The 21119-nt window shown below is 48.5% G+C and overlaps 1 protein-coding gene and 1 long non-coding RNA gene across 4 annotated transcripts in view; both read right to left on the bottom strand.

Annotated features, from left to right (window-relative positions):
* LOC141986089 (uncharacterized) overlaps positions 1-21119 on the bottom strand; it is a 222138-nt gene that overhangs the window by 123872 nt on the left and 77147 nt on the right. The window lies entirely within an intron of this gene.
* LOC141986106 (uncharacterized) lies at positions 12418-14370 on the bottom strand. Its single transcript, XR_012639202.1, has 3 exons — positions 14227-14370; positions 12663-14073; positions 12418-12510 (listed from the first exon to the last, which is right to left on the bottom strand). It is a non-coding gene; the product is annotated as an uncharacterized LOC141986106 (long non-coding RNA).

Raw genomic sequence — 21119 nt, 5'->3', positions numbered from 1 at the left:
CACACAGACAGGAATAGTCATTCTGTTCAGCACAGTTCTTTTCTCGGCCATTTAAAGAAATCATAATCTAACACATACCTAGCTAGATTACTTACTAAAAGTTCTAAGACTCCATTCCTGTTCTGTCCCTGGCAAAAGCAGCATACAGACAGACACAGACCCTTTGATTTTTCCCCCTCCTCCCAGCTTTTGAAAGTCTCTTGTGTCCTCATTGGTCATTTTGGTCAGGTGCCAGCGAGGTTACCTTTAGCTTCTTAACTCTTTACAGGTGAGAGGATTTTTCCTCTGGCCAGGAGGGATTTTAAAGGGGTTTTACCTTCCCTTTATTTTTATGACATCCCCTATTTGGGTAGTGACTGCTGGTGGCTAAGTGCGGCAGTGGCCTTTGATTTCCTCCTCTCCCCGCACTCCCACATCTGAGGTAGTGCCCCCTGTTGGCCAGATGAGGCCTGTTTATCATTCCCCCACCACCACCATTGCAGCAGTGACTCCTGGTGGCCACGTGAGGCAGTGCCCTGCATGTGTCCCCCCGGCCAGTGCTGCACTGACCCCTGGGGCCCAGTTTGAGAACAGGTTTTGTGTACCTCATGTGTAGCCTGTGTTTACCTCACGCCTTGGGGCAGTAAAGTGTGGTAGCTAGCTAACACAGGGCACAGTCTGACGTCTGGTGGCCACGTAGGGCAGTGGCCTGTGTGTACCATCTCTACTGGCGCCGTGACCCCTGGTATCTTGGTACTAAGATGCAGCCACATCTGGGTTACACAGTGGGGCTGTATATAGGCCAATGGGGATAGGCCCCCACTGTTCCAGGAAGTAGACAAGGTCTAAGATACCAGAGCAACTGCTGCTGCTATTTCAACAGGAAGAGAAGGCGGAGGCTGCAGGATGGTGAAGGAGAGAAAATCAACACTGCAGGAGCAGGAGAAGGTAAAGACCAGGAGAATCCAGAAGCCAAGTCACCAGAGAGGTATAGGGAACCTCTCTGCAACCTCCCCAAAACTCTCATTTGAAGAGGGGTGTGGACTGTGGAATATGTAGCTTTCTCCCAAAAAACATAAAGAAATAGCTTTGAGCTCTGATGCGCTATGTAGGTCAGTTCTTTGATGGGGTTAGTGAGGGGTTCGATGCCATTTAACTAATCCACTTTCAAGTCACACCTTCTACTAATCAAAATTCATTTTGCTGAGTATCCCCCCGTTGGCAAGCCCTGAATTCTCCACGCTGACCCATCCCTTCAAGGCCCTTGGTTTGTGGTACAGGAAGGGCTTGATCACTTTTTCTAGTGGGGGAGCTGAAAGCCGGCTAGCTGGACTCCCGTGTGTTCACAAGCAGTGTGAAAAAACACAATTCCCGCTCACACTACTCAGGGGCAGCACAGCTCCGGGGTTCTCAAGGATCACACAATAATGCTCGCTTCAGAGGCGTGCGCACGGGGTGGGCCCAGGCACACCTGAATCAGGGTCGCCCCAGCGCAAAAAAAAAAGGGGGGCGGCCGGACTGCTGGAGATGGGGGGAGGGGGAGTCTGGTGTAGGGGGGCCCTGGCCCAGCCACTCTTCTCCGCCCCCGCGCTCTCCTGCGGGGGAGAAGCTTGGTGGGGCTGCACCCCAGGCTCGGTCCGGCTGCTCCGAGGCCGCCGGCAGCCAAGCTCCCGCCTCACTCCGCAGCTCGCTTCGGACTCACCCCACCTCCGCCCCCTGCCCCCGGTCCGCTGTGTGCCGGGCAGAGAGAGGGGGACGTGGAGAAGAGGCGGGGACAGGGCCTTGAGGAAGGGGGTGGAATCGGGGTATACCTTCCAGCTCCCTCCTGTGAAACACTCAGGGCAGGGGGCTGGAAGCACCCCCACGACTCCAGCACACCTCCCCAGCCCTGACCCCTGCAGCCCTCTCCCACACACGCAGCCCTCTGCCCTGACTCCAGCATGCCCCAGCCCTGACTCCTGCACCCCCCTCACACACCCTGCCCTGACTCCTGCACCCCCCCTCACACACACCCAGTCCCCAGTTCTGACTCCTGCACCCCCCTCACATCCCCACCCCCACCCTGAGCACCAGATTGGAGCTCTTGCACCCTCCCCCCACACATATCAACCTGCACCCCTTGCACCGAATGGGAGCTCCCCCAGGTAAGCGCTCCACACCCCCAACCTCCTGCCCCAACCCTGAGCCCCCTCCCTCATTCTACCTCCTGTTCAGACCCTGCACCCCAACCCCCAGCCTTCTCCTTCACACCCAGCCCTGTGCTCAGTGCACCCCCACCCTCAGCTCAGTGCAGAGTGAGACGAAGAGAATGGGCTAGACTAGGGAGAAGGTAGGTACCCACTCTATGTGGGCAGGAGTGGGGGGGATCCTCTTTACCCCCTCCCCAGACCTGCTCTGCTTGCAGCTTACCCCTGGCTCCTTTCTTGCTTCAAGGATCAATCCTAGCTCCTGCCCCACTGTGCTTTTGCCCTCAGCCCCTGCCTTGCTCCAGTCAACAGGGACTAATCCTCCTCCCATGTCGCTGTGCTCATCTTGCCCCGTCCCCTGCCTCACTCCAGCTGGGGACCAATCCTTCCCCCCCACACCACATGCCCAACTTTGAGGGTGGATAAAAATAAATGACTTTTTAAAAAAAATCAAATAATCGGATTCTTTTAATTTAAATTGGATTTTTGAGGAAAAAATATCTAAAGATTGTTTTAATTAAGGTACATCAGAGATGCTTAGTTTTGCAGTTCTCAAACTGTGGATTTGTGTCTCTAGAGATAACGTGCTTGTTAACAGCAAAAATGTTTTAAATAAATAAATAATATAGAGAAGTGAGAAATAACAGACCTCAACTCTATTGTCCCTCTGCAAATATGTGGACACAGGGTCAACCCCTTACCTCTCTTTAAAAGTGAAAAGTTTCAAAGAGTTCAATAAATAGAAGATTGTTGGGGGCGGAATAGATCTGGACAAGGAAAAGAAGTCTGGAGATAAACGTGAGAAGTGAGGGACATATGCTTTTTGTTAAACTATTATGTTTGCTGTTGAAGAAAAATATCCAGAATACTTCACGTGGTTGTTTTAGTTAAATAAAGCAATTTAAATATCTGTCTGGGGATGTTCTCTTCCTCATACAGCCTGGCAAGAAAATCCTCCAAATATTAATGATTAACCTGTTGAATTGGAGAGAGTTCACCTCCCAATAACTTCATAAATCTCTCCTTCAGTTACCTTTGGTAAATGAAATAACCAAACACTCATTCATGTTGTGACATAGCTGTAAAACTCATCTGAAAAGTTTTCCAAATAAATCACGGTATAAAAATGTATAGTGTTTCCCTTCTAAAAGTGAAACCTACATCGAACTCTGAGTTGTGAAGAATATGTATTAAGGATATAACAACCAACAAGAATGCACTTTTATGTAGGAAACCATGATTAAATGACGTCTTCCTGACGAGTGATTTAAATCAAATCCACCCTGCCCGCTGTACTCTTGCCCCGTCCTCTTCATTCCCCAGGGGGGCCCACAAATATGTTTGGCGCCAGGCCTACAAAAAATCAATCCTGCCCTGTTCCTAGAACGAACCCTCATTGAGTGGGGCGATCCCCAGGGAGCAGCTCCAACCTCCAACGTGTCTGGCCAGTGGCAGGACATGAGCACGGCAAGGGAGGGGGTGGCAGTGACATCACACAGGCCTTTTGCAGGAGCTCAGCCGGTTGGTCAAAGGTGGTGGGGAGGTGGTGACCTCACAGACAGATGCTGACATCAGCCAGGCAGGACGGGGAGGGGCCAGAGAAACCTCGGCGACCCCTGTGGCTTCACTTCAGCGAGTCTCCTTCTCGAGGTCTCTCCGTGAGGACTGAGAGGGGATCGGGGTCACGTACGTGAGCACCAGGGGGAACCTCTGTAGAGTTTTCTCCTTTGCTTTCATAGATTTATTGATAGAAAACAGACATCCCTGTTGAGAAGGTAAGAGCCTCCTCAGGTCTGAAACCTCTTCAGTCGGATCCATCTGGTGACAGTTGAATTCTAGGCGTGGAAAACACAAGCTTAAGGGGGCAGAATTTTATTCCGCACCTAAATTCTGTCCCTTAGAATCACTGGGGACATGAGGGTTAGTCCTTTTTATTTCACCTTTTCCTCCATTCCTCCCTCCTTTCTCTTCTTCTCTTGCATCTTTTGTCCTTTCTCCTCTTCCCCTCCGAACACCAGGAGGTGTGTGTGTCTTTGTGAATCCACTGATCTTCCTTCATGTGGGAACAGATGATACCGATAGATTCTCGTTGGAACGTATCAAGGAAGACTATGCCAGGCTTGGGAAGAAGCTTTAGGAAATTGAGGCTCAGGTGATCTTCAGTGGGTTTCTGCCCGTTCCTAGAGGTGGGCAACAAAGGTGTGACAAGATTATGACTATCAACAGATGGCTCAGGCAGTGGTGCTGTAAGGAGGGTTTTGGGATGTGTGGCCACTGGGAGGCCTTCATGGACAGAGGACTGTTCTCTCCGGATGGACTTCATCTGAGTAGGGAAGGAAATAGACTTCTCGGATGGAGGCTGGCACAACTGATTAAGAGAGCTTTAAACGAGGAATTTGGGGGAGATGGTTGGAAGATGTCCAGGTAATGTCCACACTGGATTTTAATATTGAGAGGGAAGAAAACAAAGTAATGAAGGATACAGCTGTGAGTAGGAGAATGGACATAAGGAGGAAGGGCAGTGTGGATACCAGTCTAATAGGTCATACTGGCGGTAGAATGTCAATGCCTAATCGGGTAAAGAATGTGATTGAGGGCAAACAGCAAAAATGAAGATGTTTGTACACCAATGCGAGGAGCCTAGGAAACAAAATGGAGGAACTAGAGCTACTGGTGCAGGAAGTGAAACCAGATATTGTAGGGATAACAGAAACAGGGTGGAATAGTCGTCATGACTGGACTACGGGTATTGAAGGGTATGTGCTGTTTAGGAAAGACCGAAATAAAGGCAAAGGTGGTGGAGTAGCATTGTCTATCAATGATGAGGTCGATTGTAAAGAAATAAGAAGCGATGGAATGGATAAGACAGAGTCTGGGCAAAAATCACTTTGGGGAAGAAAACTACTAAAGCCTGCCCTGGGATAGTGCTTGGGGTGTGCTATAGACTGCCGGGATCTAATTTGGATATGGAGAGAGACCTCTTTAATGTTTCTAATGAAGTAAATACTAATGGCAACTGTGTGATAATGGGAAACCTTAACTTCCCAGATCTAGACTGGAGGATAAGTGCTAATAATAATAATCGGGCTCAGATGTTCCTAGATGCGATAGCTGATGGATTTCTTCATCAAGTAGTTGCTGAACCGACAAGAGGGGGTGCCATTCTAGATTTGGTTTTGGTGAGAAGTGAGGACCTCACAGAAGAAATGGTTGTCGGGGACAACCTTGGTTCGAGCGATCATGAGCTAATTCAGTTCAAACTGAACGGAAGGTTAATAAAAATAAATCTGCAGCTAGAGTTTTTGATTTCAAAAGGGCTGACTTTCAAAAATTAAGGAAATTAGTTAGGGAAGTGGATTGGACTGAAGAATTTATGGATCAAAAGGCGGGGGAGGCCTGGGATTACTTTAAATCAACGCTGCAGAAACTATCAGAAGCCTGCATCCCAAGAAAGGGGAAAAAATTCATAGGCAGGAGTTGCAGACCAAGCTGGATGAGCAAGCATCTCAGAGAGGTGATGAAGAAAAAGCAGAAAGCATACAGGGAGTGGAAGATGGGAGGGATCAGCAAGGAAAGCTACCTTATTGAGGTCAGAACACGTAAGGATAAAGTGAGAAAGGCTAAAAGTCAAGGAGAGTTGGACCTTGCAAAGGGAATTAAAACCAAAAGTAAAAGGTTCTATAGCCATATAAATAAGAAGAAAACAAAGAAAGAAGAAATGGGACCGCTAAACACTGAGGATGGAGTGCAGGTCAAGGATAATCTAGGCATGGCCCAATATCTAAACAAATACTTTGCCTCAGTCTTTAATGAGGCTAATGAGGAGCTTAGGGATAACGGTAGCATGAGAAATGGGAAAGAGGCTATGGAGATAGATATTACCGTATCCGAGGTAGAAGCCAAAAACTCAAACAGCTTAATGGGACTAAATCGGGGGCCCAGCTAATCTTCCTCCAAGAATATTAAAGGAATTGGCACAAGAAATTGCAAGCCCATTAGCAAGAATTTTTAATGAATCGGTAAACTCAGGGGTTGTACCATATGACTAGAGAATTGCTAACACAGTTCCTATTTTTAAGAAAGGAAAAAAAGTGATCCGGGTAACTACAGGCCTGTTAGTTTGATATCTGTAGTATGCAAGGTCTTGGAAAAATTTTGAAGGAGAAAGTAGTTAAGGACATTGAGGACAATGGTAAATGGGACAAAATACAACATGGTTTTACAAAAGGTAGATCGTGCCAAACCAACCTTATCGCCCTCTTTGAGACAGAAACAGATTTTTTAGACAAAGGAAACGCAGTGGATCTAATTTACCTAGACTTCAATAAGACATTTGATACGGTGCCACATGGGGAATTATTAGTTAAATTGGAAAAGATGGGGATCAATATGAAAACTGGAAGGTGGATAAGGAAGTGGTTAAAGGGGAGACTACAGTGGGTCATAGTGAAAGGCAAACTGTCAGGCTGGAGGGAGGTTACCAGTGGAGTTCCTCAGGGATCGGTTTTAGGACCAATCTTTTTTAATCTTTTTATTACTGAGCTTGGCACAAAAAGTGGGAGTGTACTAATAAAGTGTGTGGATGACACAAAGCTGGGATGTATTGCCAATTCAGAGAAGGACCAGGATATTATACAGGAAGATCTGGAATACCTTGTAACCTGGAGTAATAGCAATAGGATGAAATTTAATAGTGAGAAGTGTAAGGTCATGCATTTAGGGATTAATAAGAAGAATTTTAGTTATAAGCTGGGGACACATCAATTGGAAGTAAGAGAGGAGGAGAAGGACCTTGGAGTATTGGTTGACCGCAGGATGACTATGAGCCGCCAATGTGATATGGCCGTGAAAAAGCTAATGCGGTCTTGGGATGCATCAGGCAAGGTATTTCCAGTAGAGATAAGGGGGTGTTAGTACCATTATAAAAGGCATTCTTCACCTGGAATACTGTGTGCAGTTCTGGTCTCCCATGTTGAAGAAGGATGAATTCAAACTGGAAAAGGTACAGAGAAGGGCTACTAGGATGATCCGAGGAATGGAAAACCTGTCTTATGAAAGGAGACTCAAGGAGCTAGGCTTGTTTAGCCTAACCAAAAGAAGGCTGAGGGGAGATATGATTGCTCTCTATAAATATATCAGAGGGATAAATACCATGGAGGGAGAGGAATTATTTAAGCTCAGTACCAATGTGGACACAAGAACAAATGGATATAAACTGGCCAGCAGGAAGTTTAGACTTGAAATTAGACAAAGGTTTCGAACCATTATCAGAGGAGTGAAGTTCTGCAACAGCCTTCCAAGGGAAGCAGTGAGGGCAAAAAACCTATCTAGCTTCAAGATTAAGCTCGATAAATTTATGGAGGAGATGGTATGATGGGACAGCATGATTTTGGCAATTAATTGATCTTTGATTCTTCGTGGTAGATGGGGCCTAGTGGCCTTTCATGGGATGTTGCATGGGATGGGATCTGAGTTACTACAGAGAATTCTTTTCTGGGTATCTGGCTGGTGAGTCTTGCCCACATGCTCAGAGTTCACCTGATCGTCATATTTGGGGTCGGGATGGAAATTTCCCCCAGGGCAGATTGGCAGAAGCCCTGGGGCTTTTTCACCTTCCTCTGCAGCATGGGGCATGGGTCACTTGCTGGAGGATTCTCAGCACCTTGAAGTCTTTAAACCATGATTTGAGGACTTCAATACCTCAGAGAAAGGTGAGAGGTTTATTGCAGGAGTGAGTGTGTGAGATTCTGTGGCCTGCATTGTGCAGGCCAGACTAGATGATCATAATGATCCCTTCTGACCTTAAAGTCTATGAGTCGATGACTGTCATGGCTGGGTCAAGGACAGCCAGACCTACTGGTCAGAGCCAGAGTCCACACTCACAGGACAGGAGTCATGAGTCAGCTGGGTCAGGATACTGGAAGATCAGAAGCAAAAAACAAACTTGCGATCACAACCACAAATCAGATGCCAGGAAATCAAGTCAGGGGAGCGGCAGCAGAAAGAGGCAGCACATGGTCCAGAACAGGGAGCAGCCCTGGTGTTCAGACAGCTTCCTCTTCCTGCTGCTGTCTTAAGCAGGGCCAGGGGGCCAATTAGCTGCTCTCCGACTCCTCCAATAGGACCTCAGGAGTGGAGCCTCAAACTGGGGCTGAACGTCGTGGGTCCTAGGTAAGCAATTTTCAGCAGGCTTCCAGGTGGAGGGTTGGAGCATGGCTGCTTCCGTGAACCCTGCAGACCCGTGGGTCATGACAGCGAGTGATCTCTGCACGCTCAAACTTCCTGCAGGAAACAGTCTCCAGGATCCTGGACACATCCTCTGAGAATAACATGATGATATCACAATGAGAAATAGGTCTCTGCACCAGGGCTGGGATCCAGGGACAGGGAAACCTCCCAACAAGGATATGTAGCAGGAGCCCCCTTTTTGTAGCAAGAGCCCCAAGTGGCAGGACGAGTGAACGGTTCTTACCTCCAGGAGATGTATGGGATCTTCCATCTGAGTCTCAATGGGACCCATGTTGCTTGGTTTCACAGGATGAGATAACCTGTCCGCACTGCTCCCTGAGTTGGGCTGGCTGCAGGATATATCTGAGAGGCTGGGACAGAGCCTGAAAGACAGATATGACAAGCAGGGTTCTGTCACCCCAGGGGGAGAACAGAGGGTCTGAACCCCAGAGAATAAGCAACTGAACCAACCAATTCCTGTTCTGGATCTAGAGGTGGCTTCAGTTTGCTAGCAGGAGACTGTACAGGAGACCTTGCAGCTGGGGGGCGACGCAGGCACTAACATGGGCATGGAAGTTTGAGGAACAGGGCAGAGGCCTGTGTGGGGCTAGGAGGGCAGGGATTGGAGAAACAAGAGCAGAGGATCAAACACGTTCTTAAGGTGGGTGAGGATGGTCCCCATTTCAAAGCTAGAGAAAGTGAGGCACCAGGTGGGAGAGTGACGTGGCCAGGATCACGTTACCACTCAGTGGCAGGGCTGCACTACAACCTGTTCCCTGCTCTCATCCCTGGACCCTGCTGCCCCTGCTGTATGACCACTCCGGCCATCCTCTCCCAGAGGCCATCCCCACCACTCTCCATTACCGGCTCTTTCCACAATGGAAGCAGGCTTGTAACAGAGTTCACTCACCGATAGGTTCCCCTTCCTGGCAAGGCCAGGTGCCACAGCTTTCTTGCTGGGCTAGCACCCCGGCCAAGAGTTGGTAGGGCACTCTGGCAGTTTTTTGCCTGGGAACTCAGCCCTTCAGCCAGGTGACCATCTTTTAGCCCACTCCTTTCTTGGTCGTGCTCATCCTAAACTAAAAGTCCAAAAATGTCTTTGTCATAACTATAAAGGGAAGGGTAAACCCCTTTAAAATCCCTCCTCTCACCTGTAAAGGGTTAAGAAGCTAAAGGTAACCTCGCTGGCACCTGACCAAAATGACCAATGAGGAGATAAGAGACTTTCAAAAGCTGGGAGGAGGGAGAAAAACAAAGGGTCTGTGTCTGTCTGTGTGATGCTTTTGCTGGAGACAGAACAGGAATGGAGTCTTAGAACTTAGTAAGTAATCTAGCTAGGTATGTGTTAGATTATGATTTCTTTAAATGGCTGAGAAAATAGCTGTGCTGAATAGAATGACTATTCCTGTCTGTGTGTCTTTTTTGTAACTTAAGGTTTTACCTAGAGGGATTCTCTGTTTTGAATCTAATTACCCTGTAAGGTATTCACCATCCTGATATTACAGAGGTGATTCTTTTCTTTTTACTTCTATTAAAAGTCTTCTTGTAAGGAAACGGAATGCTTTTTCATTGTTCTCAGATCCAAGGGTTTGAGTCTGTGGTCACCTATGCAAATTGGTGAGGATTTTTACCAAAGCTTCCCCAGGAAGTAGGGTGCAAGGGTTGGGAGGAGTTTGGGGGGAAAGATGTGTCCAAACTCTGTTTTTTCAGGAACCCAGATAAAGTTTGGTGGTGGCAGTGGAAATCCAAGGGCAAAGGGTAAAATTAATTTGTACCTTGGGGAAGTTTTAACCTCAGCTGGTAAAAGTAAGCTTAGGAGGTTTTCATGCAGATCCCCACATCTGTACCCTAGAGTTCAGAGTGGGGAAGGAACCTTGACATGGTGGCAGAGTGGTGGGATTAACCTGAAATTATTTTGAGATCAATTTGAGATTTTTTGAATGAGAAAAACAGATTTTAGAAAGGAAATATTTTTTTTCCTTTGGGGCTGCTGGAAAGGAGGTCCAACTGAAAGCAGCTAGTTTTTTCTCTGCTTTGGGGCCAGAGCAGAGACAAAAGGGTATTATCTTTGTGAATTGCAGGTTTTCTTTGCCTGGAGGCAGAGTAGTTAACCTCCTGCAGGGAAATTCACAGTCTTCACAAACCTGAGGTTTTTTTCCCCTAAAAGTAAATAGTGGGGTGTTCTATACCCATTTGCCTGGAGACAAAAGTGGTAGGTGTTTTTTTTTAGGATTTTGATTTTTTTTTTTACAAGGAGCACAGATTTGAAAAGGAATTTTTTTTCCTTTGGGGCTGCTGGAAAGGAGGTTTCCAAGTAGTGGAGGTTTTTTGCTTTGATTTGGGGCCAGAGCAGAGACAAAGGGAATTGTCTTTTTCTGTAGGCTGGCAATCACTATCAGAGAATAGGTATCCTATTCCAGCACAGCAAAATTTTACAGCCAAGTTTTGTTTGTTTATTTCTAAATCTCGGGTGTAAAGTTAGTTAAAAACAGAGAGGTTAGGATGACAGACTCCACAGCTCAACAAAAGCTGGAATTAGCCAGATTTCAGGCTGAGGAAAAACAAAAGGAACATGAAAGACAGATAGAACTCATGCGGCTGGAGAAGGAGGTACAGGAGGCTGCCCACAGGAGGGAAATGGAGGCAAGGAAGCATGTGGAGGAGGAGAAGGAAAAAGAGAGGAAGCATGTGGAGGAGAAGAAGGAAAAAGAGAGGAAGCATGAACCGGAGATGGAGAAGGTAAAGGCTCAGAAGAATATACCAACAAACCCTAGCAATCCTTCTCCAGGTACCACTTCCCATCCCAGAAAGTTCCCCACGTACAAGGCAGGTGATGATATGGAGGCCTTCTTAGAAAACTTCGAAAGGGCCTGCCTTGGGTACAGCATCTCTACCGACCAATACATGGTAGAGCTGAGGCCGCAGCTCAGTGGACCCTTAGCTGAGGTGGCGGCTGAAATGCCTAAAGAACACATGAAGAAGTATGAACTGTTTAAATCCAAGGCGAGAGTCCGAATGGGGATAACACCCGAGCATTCTCGTCTGAGGTTCAGAGCCCTAAGGTGGAAACCAGATGTGTCATTTACCCGACATGCCTACCACATTGTGAAACATTGGGATGCCTGGATATCAGGAGCAAGTGTTGAATCTCCAGTAAATTTGCCCTTCCTAATGCAAATGGAACAATTCTTAGAGGGTGTTCCTGAGGAAATAGAAAGATACATCCCAGATGGGAAGCCCAAAACTGTAATCGAGGCAGGAGAGATTGGAGCCAGATGGGTGGAGGTGGCAGAGAAGAAGAAAACAGGTCTTAGTTGGAGTGGAGACCAGAAGGTACAACCCCAGACCACACCCTATTACCGGGGGCCACCCAAGGCCCCACCTACCTCCCAAAGAACCCTCCAGACACCTTATCGTCCCACCACCCCATTCTCCAGCAACCCACCTCGCCCCAGTGACCCGTCAGCTGGACGATGTTTTAAATGTAACGATCTGGGGCATGTAAAGGCCAACTGCCCCAAGAACCCCAACAGATTACAGTTCATTGCACTGGAATCACACCAGGGATCCACAGGCCCAGATACCTCCCAGATACCCTTGGAGCGGAGGGAAACAGGTGGAGTTCACTCTCTAATCCATTTGGCCTAGCTCCAGGCTCATTCTGTAATCAGCTTGGCTAGGCCCCAGGCTGTGCAGCCCAGGGGAAAGCACCCTGTTACAGGCCTGCTCTGCCCACTCCTACTCTTACTGGCCTGGGGTCCTTCTTCCCCATTTCAGACCTGGTTTCCAGAGGGTCTAAGTAACACAAGCCCCACTGCCTGGAACTGGAGATTGCTTGTTCTGGTGACTGTGACATTCAGGCCCTTCATCATTCAGAGGGTGACAGGCGTGGTGAGGGGGCTGGAGAAATCCCACTGCTGAGCGGAAGGAAGTCAAAGGATTGGGATTCTGGGAGATGATGGGTTCGTTTGCCCTGCTGCGGGAAGTGGAGCTGGAGACCGGAGATACCATGTGAACAAGATTACCTGATGCCCTCTTCATGCCCGAGAGGCTGGAGCCTCCTCCCAGAAACGCTCTCAGGCGTGCAGGTTCAAGGACTTGGCTGGGGAGCTCCTTTCTAGGAACAAAAACAGGGTGGTATGATGATGGAGATGTCTGTCCCAGAGCTAGGGAGCCAGGGACGGCGGAAGCTCCCAGCCAGGCTATGCATCGGGGATCCCATTTCTCCCCCAAGAGACCCACGTGCCCCAAAGAGTAAATAGCTCTTACCTCCAAGAGGTCATTGTCCCCATCTTGGGATCAGGCTTTAAGTATTAGGCATAAGTGCACTGTCGCATGCCCTGCTCTCCTGGGCTAACCTTCTCAGCACAGCCCAGGCATGCTCTTTTTGTCAGTGGGCAGAGCACGTCCTGCGCTGATTTCCCTTTGCAGGATCTCTGACAGGTGTTACTGCTACTCCATGAAGATTGCCAGCTGCGTCTGTAGCTCTTCTGCACTTCCTACTGCTTCTCTTGGTTTTCTAGGAGCTTCTGGAGAAACCCCTAGACCTGCTTTGGCTGCTTAACCAGTTCCTGGAACTGAGGTGGAAAATCCAGTGACCAGCTTGGTCCCTCAATAGGCCTGCATGGAAGGACAGACCTTCCTTCAGCAACCAAGACTTCCATCAGCCCTCACGGATCACAGGGGGAATTAAATCCTGCCGACTATGCAAATCATAAACAAATCTGTTCATCGTTACATGCTCCCTGGTGACCAGGCACAGAATCACAACCCTCTCGCTGGCCTAACATCCCCCATTAATGGTCCCTCAAGCACCATGGCAATTTCTCAGCCTCTGGCCAGGTCACTACCTATAGTCCACCCTTCCAGGGCCCAGCTTGCCTCACACTAAAAGTCCAAAGAGGTCTTTCCACAGAAAGAAGCCCTTGTGCCCTTGGTGGGGCTCTTGCTCAGCCTGCAGCCCCCTTGCTGTGTTTGGTAACCCTTTCTGGGTGCATGTATGCCCCCTTCTTTGACACTGGTAGCAGCCCAGGGCCCTGTACCCAACAGCTAGGTCTGCTCTTTTCTCTTTGCTGAAGTTTTCCCTGGCTACTTCCTACCTGTCTTCTCAATTCCCCTCAGGACTTTTCTTGATGCTCTGAGCTTCCTACCTTATTCTCATTCCAGTTCATAGCCCAGCTGGGTTTTATCACCGCTGAAGTCTGGCTCTATAGGGAGAGCTACATGGTCCCCCTCAGGTAGGGCTCATTCTGTAATCAGTTTGGCTGGGCCCCAAGCTCTGCAGCCCAGGGGAAAGACCCTGTTACAAGCCTTCTCTGCCCAGTCCTGCTGTTACTGGGCTGGGGTCCTTGCTCCCCATTTCAGAGCTGGTTTCCAGAGGGGCTGAGTACACACAGGCTCCACCAGCTACAGCTGGAGTTTTTCTTCTTCTGGGGACTGTGACATTCAGGCCCTTCATCTTTCAGAGGGCGATAGGTGTGATGAGGGGGCTGGAGAAACCCCACTGCTGATCGGAAGGAGGTCAAAGAGTCCAGACTCTGGGAGCTGAAGGGTTCGTTTGTTCTGCTTGGGAAAGTGGAGCTGGGGAGCGGAGATGCCATGGGAACAAGACGGCATAATGCTCTCTTCCAGAAACACTCTCAGGAGTCCAGGATCAAGGACATCTCTGGGGAGCCTCTTGCTAGGGAACAAACAAGTGTGGAACATTGATGGAAACGTCTCTGTCCTGAGGCTGGGATCAAGGGATGGGGGAAGCTATCAGCTAGACAATGTATCAGGGATCCCATTTCTCCCCCAAGAGACCCCCATGTCCCGAGGAGTCCATGGCTCTTACCTCCAGGAAGGAGCAGGGTCTTCCATCTAAGACTCTTTGAGAGCCGGCGTTGCTTGATTTGATAGGACGAGGTGACCAGTCTGCACTGCTCTGTGACATGGCTCAGATCCGGGATGCTCCCATCTGGGAGGCTGTGCCAGATTCCAGGGCCTGGGAGAGAGCTGGGAAGGAGGCTCCTATTTATTTCCCACCCAGAGACCCCACAGAAGGGCCAAGGGGAGAATAAAGGGCAGGAGGTGAAGCTAGCCCTAAGCCTCTGTCCAACCCCCACCTCCTCAAAAGTGGAGCTTTCCGAGCTTCAGTGGGGCTGGGGCTGTGGCCCTAACACAACGGCCTTTCTGCACCGTACGGGGCAGGGAGAGCTCTGCCTGGGAGCAGGGGGAATGGGATGGGGATGGGTGTGAGGGAAAGAGTTCCTGTCCCAGAGGAAGGAATCTGAGAGGGGAGAGAGTGCCAGGGGGCTCCATTTCCCCTTCCACTAGCTCCCCACTGACAGGGACCAGAGCAGTACCTGCAGCAGGGAGTGGGAGTTGCTGGTGGTCTCAGAGGCACAGCCCCTGCAGTGCCTCAGGCACCTGGCGCAAGTGCTGGATGATGTGGACCTGGCGCCTAATATTGGCCATGACGGCCGCCTGCTGCAAGGGATCGAGAACCTGTCATAGACTCGGACGCCCACGAGGAATCAGGGGGGATTAAAGGCACCTGGAACCAGCAGCATTTGCACCCAGCACCTGCCCACCTCTGCGGGATGGATTCACCCTCCTGACCCCCAGAATGGAGTCTTGTTGTGCTTTCGAGTCACCTCCAGTGGCAACCCCCCTCCTTGTAGGGTGAGCTCCTGCCACTGCCCCCTCAGTGCCCCTGACAGCTGTTCCACCTCCAATCCTCAGCCCAAGTTCTCAGAACCGTCTCCTCCACCCCTACCCAGGCAGGGCAGGGAGGGGGCTCTAGCAGGAGGGAGAAGGGATTCTGGCAGCAGTGAAGTGGGATGGGGGAGGTTGAGACCTGTCCCCAAGTCATCCCGGCCATTCATGCTGAAGCCACAGCATGGCAGCCCTGGGGAATGGGGCAGATCAGCAGCCCCTGCTGACTGAATCCTCCCGTTCTCTCTAGAGCGGGTCCAACCCTGCCAGCAGCAGGACAAGCTTCCCCCGCCCATGTGCCTCACAACTGCCTGGTCTGTCACCATGACCCGTCAGTCCCTGGCCTCCCAGGCTGCCAGTGATGGGAGCAACTCTGGGTGGTGACTCGGGTGACAGGAGAGGCTCGCAGAGGGCACTTAGGGGACTCTGCTGCTCTTCCCAAGAGCGATAACACCGTGTCCTAAGAACATAAGTCCGTGATGAGGCAATGCTTGTCATTAATTAACCTTGCTAAAGAGCTGGGTTGGAGCTGCTCCAGGGACAAGCTGGCTCCCTCCTGCTCATGGAGGTGAATTCATCTCCCTTCCCAGGAGCACCTCCTCTCACCCTCGTTCCCCACCAGGCTCCTTGCTGCCAGGCCAGCGAATGGCCATAGGATGGGAATGAGGCCTGGGCCCTGCCTCAATCTCCTGAGTCTAATGCAGCTGCTTACCTTGTCCCCCATCAGCTGCTGGCCTTTCCCTAGGAGGGAGTATATGAGGAGCAGCCCAGCCTGGCTGACATGCAGCAGCGGGTCGTGGATGGCCAGCACTGCCGTGCGGAGGAAGAATCTTCTCTGCTCCTTTGAAAAGAACTTCCTGAAGACCTAAAACCAACCATATGTGAGGCTTCAGCAGATTGCCCAGAACCAGGCTCCAAATTCTGGACTAGAACGTCATCTCCGTCTAGTGGCTCCAGGAGGCAGCCACCCCCACTCCCATGCCCTGGCAGAGCGTCCTTACCTCCCCCACCCTGGCTGTGTTCTTGTAGCCCAGGAGCCTGCTGTCCTGGTGCCAGTCCCAGACCCACAGGTCTTCAGCCTCATGGATGGTCAGGCCCGGGAAAGAGAGACACACACATTTGTCATTCTGGTTGCAGTGTTTGTCTCCTTCTAATCCCATTGGTGGCTGCACAGTGGGCAGAGTCCTCGCTGCATGCCTGGCCCAACACAATTGCAGGGGGTGGTGTAGAACTCCGAAAGAGATAGAGAGAGACTCATCCCCCAGCTGGGGTCAGTCTGAGAGAAATTGGCTGGGGTCCCAGTCTCACTCTTCTAGCGGGTGCCATTTCCCAGCTGAGTTCCTTACCCCTCTGGTGCAGCAGCAGCTGGTAGAGCCAGTAAACCCCCTCCCTGGCCTGCCGGCTGATGTCCTTCGATGGGTCACAGATGGAACAGAGCCAGATTTGCCACATGGTGACACATCCTGGGGAATTCGGCTGAGTTCTAATGGAAGGGAGAGGGAGAGGGAACTCCATCAGCATTTTCCTGTCAGCTCCCAGGCCCCGCCCCGGGCCAGGACTCTCCTTCCCCTTAGCCCCTCTGCAGGAGATGCTAGAGCATAGGAGCTAGAGCTAGACCCTTAATTTTCTCTCCCTACAAGGGATCCTGGAGCACAGGGATGTGGGCAGGGCCCTCCATGAGGATTTGCTTCCCTGTCTGCTCCAGGATGACAGGAAGGCATGAATCTGGAGCAGGGTCCCCTTAAAAGCCCACAGTCCTCACTTAACCAGGACAAGAACTTGACTCAAGCCAAGCTCATTTCATAGATTCATAGATTCATAGATATTTAGGTCAGAAGGAACCATTATGATCATCTAGTCTGACCTCCTGCACAACGCAGGCCACAGAATTTCATCCACCACTCCTAAAAAAAACCCCTCACACCTATATCTGTGCTATTGAAGTCCTCAAATCATAGTTTAAAGACTTCAAGGAGCAGAGAATCCTCCAGCAAGTGACCCGTTCCCCATGCTAAAGAGGAAGGCGAAAAACCTCCAGGGCCTCTTCCAATCTGCCCTGGAGGAAAATTCCTTCCTGACCCCAAATATGGTGATCAGCTAAACCCTAAGCATATGGGCAAGATTCATCAGCCAGATACTACAGAAAATTCTTTCCTGAGTAACTCAGATCTCACCCCATCTAACAGCCTGTCACAGGCCATTGGGCCTATTTACCATGAATATTTAATTACCAAAACCATGTTATCCCATCATCCCATCTCCTCCATAAACTTATCGAGTTTAATCTTAAAGCCAGATAGATCTTTTACCCCCACTGCTTCCCTTGGAAGGCTATTCCAAAACTTCACTCCTCTGATGGTTAAAAACCTTCATCTAATTTCTAGTCGAAATTTCCTAGTGGCCAGTTTATATCCATTTGTTCTTGTGTCCACTTTGGTACTGAGCTTAAATCATTCCTCTCCCTCTCCGGTATTTATCCCTCTGATATATTTATAGAGAGCAATCATATCTCCCCTCAGGCTTCTTTTGGTTAGGCTAAACAAGCCAAGCTCCATGAGTCTCCTTTCATAAGACAAGTTTTCCATTCCTCGGATCATCCTAGTATCCCTTCTCTGTACCTGTTCCACTTTGAATTCATCGTTCTTAAACATGGGAGACCAGAACTGCACACAGTATTCCAGGTGAGGTCTCACCAGTGCCTTGTATAACGGTACTAAAACCTCCTTATCCCTACTGGAAATATCTCTCCTGATGCATCCCAAGACCGCATTAGCTTTTTTCACAGCCATATCACATTGGCGGCTCATAGTCATCCTATGATCAGCCAATACTCCAAGGTCCTTTTCCTCCTCCATTACTTCTAATTGATGCGTCCATAGCTTATAACTAAAATTCTTGTTATTAATCCCTAAATGCATGACCTTGCACTTCTCACTATTAAATTTCATCCTATTACTATTACTCCAGTTTACAAGGTCATCCAGATCCTCCTGTAGAGTATCCCTGTCCTTCTCTAAATTGGCAATACCTCCCAGCTTTGTATCATCCGCAAACTTTATTAGCACGCTCCCACTTTTTGTGCCAAGGTCAGTAATAAAAAGATTAAATAAAATTGGTCCCAAAACCGATCCTTGAGGAACTCCACTGGTAACCTCCCTCCAGCCCGACAGTTCACCTTTCAGTAGGACCCATTGTAGTCTCCCCTTTAACCAATTCCTTATCCACCTTTCAATTTTCCTATTGATCCCCATCTTATCCAATTTAACTAATAATTCCCCATGCGGCACGGTATCAAATGCCTTACTAAAATCTAGGTAAATTAGATCCACTGCGTTCCCTTTGTCTAAAAAATATGTTTCTGTCTCAAAGAGGGCGATCAGGTTGGTTTGGCACGATCTACCTTTTGTAAAACCATGTTGTATTTTGTCCCATTTGCCATTGACTTCAATGTCCTTAACTACCTTCTCCTTCAAAATTTTTTTCAAGACCTTGCATACTACAGATGTCAAACTAACAGGCCTATAATTACCCGGATCACTTTTTTTCCCTTTCTTAAAAATAGGAACTATGTTAGCCATTCTCCAATCATACGGTACAACCCCTGAGTTTACAGATTCATTAAAAATTCTTGCTAATGGGCTTGCAATTTCTTGTGCCAATCCCTTTAATATTCTTGGAGGAAGATTATCTGCGCACCCCGATTTAGTCCCATTAAGCTGTTTGAGTTTTGCTTCTACCTCAAATATGGTGATATCTACCTCCATATCCTCATTCCCATTTGTCATGTTACCATTATCCCTAAGATCCTCATTAGTCTTATTAAAGACTGAGGCAAAGCATTTGTTTAGATATTGGGCCATGCCTAGAATATCCTTGACCTCCACTCCATCCTCAGTGTTTAGCAGTCCCACTTCTTCTTTCTTTGTTTTCTTCTTATTTATATGACTATAGAACCTTTTACTATTGGTTTTAATTCCCTTTGCAAGGTCCAACTCTCCTTGACTTTTAGCCTGTCTCACTTTATCCTTACATGTTCTGACCTCAATAAGGTAGCTTTCCTTGCTGATCCCTCCCTTCATGCTTTCTGCTTTTTCTTCATCACCTGTCTGAGATGCTTGCTCATCCAGCTTGGTCTACAACTCCTGCCTATGATTTTTTTCCATTTACTTGGGATGCAGGCTTCTGATAGCTTCTGCAGCTTTGATTTAAAATAATCCCAGGCTTCCTCTACCTTTAGATCCATAAATTCTTCAGTCCAATCCACTTCCCTAACTAATTTCCTTAATTTTTGAAAGTCAGCCCTTTTGAAATCAAAAACCCTAGCTGCAGATTTGTTTTTATTAATCCTTCCGTTCAGTTTGAACTGAATTAGCTCATGATCACTTGAGCCAAGATTATCCCCTACAACCATTTCTTCTATGAGGTCCTCACCACTCACCAAAACCAAATCTAAAATGGCATCCCCTCTAGGCGGTTCAGCAACTACTTGCTGAAGGAATCCATCAGCTATTGCATCTAGGAACATCTGAGCCCGATTATTATTACTAGCACTCGTCCTCCAGTCTAGATCTGGGAAGTTAAAGTCTCCCATGATCACACAGTTTCCATTAGTATTTACTTTATTAAAAACATTAAAAAGGGCTCTATCCATATCCAAATTAGATCCCGCTGGTCTATAGCACACCCCAAGCACTATCCCAGGGGAGGCTCGAGTAGTTTTCTTCCCCAATTTAATTTTTGCCCAGACGGACTCAGTCATATCCATTTCATCGCTTCTTATTTCTTTACATTATATCTCATCATTGACATACAGCGCTACTCCACCACCTTTACCTTTATTTCGGTCTTTCCTAAACAGCACATACCCTTCAATACCCGTAGCCCAGTCATGACGACTATTCCACCCTGTTTCTGTTATCCCTAGAATATCTGGTTTCACTTCCTGCACCAGTAGCTCTAGTTCCTCCATTTTGTTACCTAGGCTCCTCGCATTAGTGTACAAACATCTTCATTTTTGCTGTTTGGCCTCACTCACATTCTGTACCCTATTAGGCATGGTCATTTTACTACCAGTATAACCTATTAAACTTGTATCTACACTGCCCTTCCTCCTACCCACGGCTGTATCCACTCTTACTTCATTTTCTTTCCTCTCAACGCTAAATTCTGGCGTGGAGATTACCTGGACATCTCCCAACCATCTCCCCCTAATTCCTCGTTTAAAGCTCTCTTAATCAGTTGTGCCAGCCTCCATCCGAGAAGTCTATTTCCTTCCCTACTCAGATGAAGTCCATCCCGAGAGAACTGTCCTCTCTCCATGAATGCCTCCCAGTGGCCAGACATCCCAAAGCCCTCCTTCTAGCACCACTGCCTGAGTCATCTGTTGATAGTCAAAATCTTGTCACACCTTTGTTGCCCTTCTCCAGGAACAGGCAGAATCCCACTAAAGATCACCTGAGCCTCAATTTCCTTAAGTGTCTTCCCCAGCCTAGCATAGTCTCCTTTAATACTTTCCAGCGAGAATCTAACCCTATCATTTGTTCCCACATGAAGGATAATTAAGGGATTCTTTCCCGCTCCCTTTAGAATCCTTTTCAATCTCAGGTCTACATCCCGTATCTTAGCACCTGAAAGACAGCACACCCTCCTATTCTCTGGATCAGCTCTGGTTACAGGCCTGTCTAGTCTTCTCAGTAAAGAGTCCCTGATCACGTAGCCCTGCCTTTCCCTGGTGACGGTGCTATTCTCCAGTCTATCCCCTGTTCCTTCTGCAAGTCCTTTCCATTCCTATTCTCTCTTGTAATCCTCTTCAACCCACCCTGTATCCTCCTGGGGCTCATATTTTGTGTAATCTCCATTAACTCTTCCCCTTTTCCTATAGGACTAGCCGCTCTTCTCTTCTTCCTTGCCCTTCCACCTTCAGTGACTACCTGCTGAGCCCCTTCTTCATTTTCCAACTCTGCATACCTGTTCTTAAGCTCTATTTCTCCTTCACTAGCCCGTCTTTTCCTCTGCCTGGTTCTTTTAGTC

The sequence above is a fragment of the Natator depressus genome, chromosome 4 (genome assembly GCF_965152275.1).
Source record: "Natator depressus isolate rNatDep1 chromosome 4, rNatDep2.hap1, whole genome shotgun sequence".
Lineage (NCBI taxonomy): Eukaryota > Metazoa > Chordata > Testudines > Cheloniidae > Natator > Natator depressus.
The sequence above is the reverse complement of the archived record's forward strand: the minus strand, read 5'-3'. Positions and strand labels throughout refer to the sequence as shown.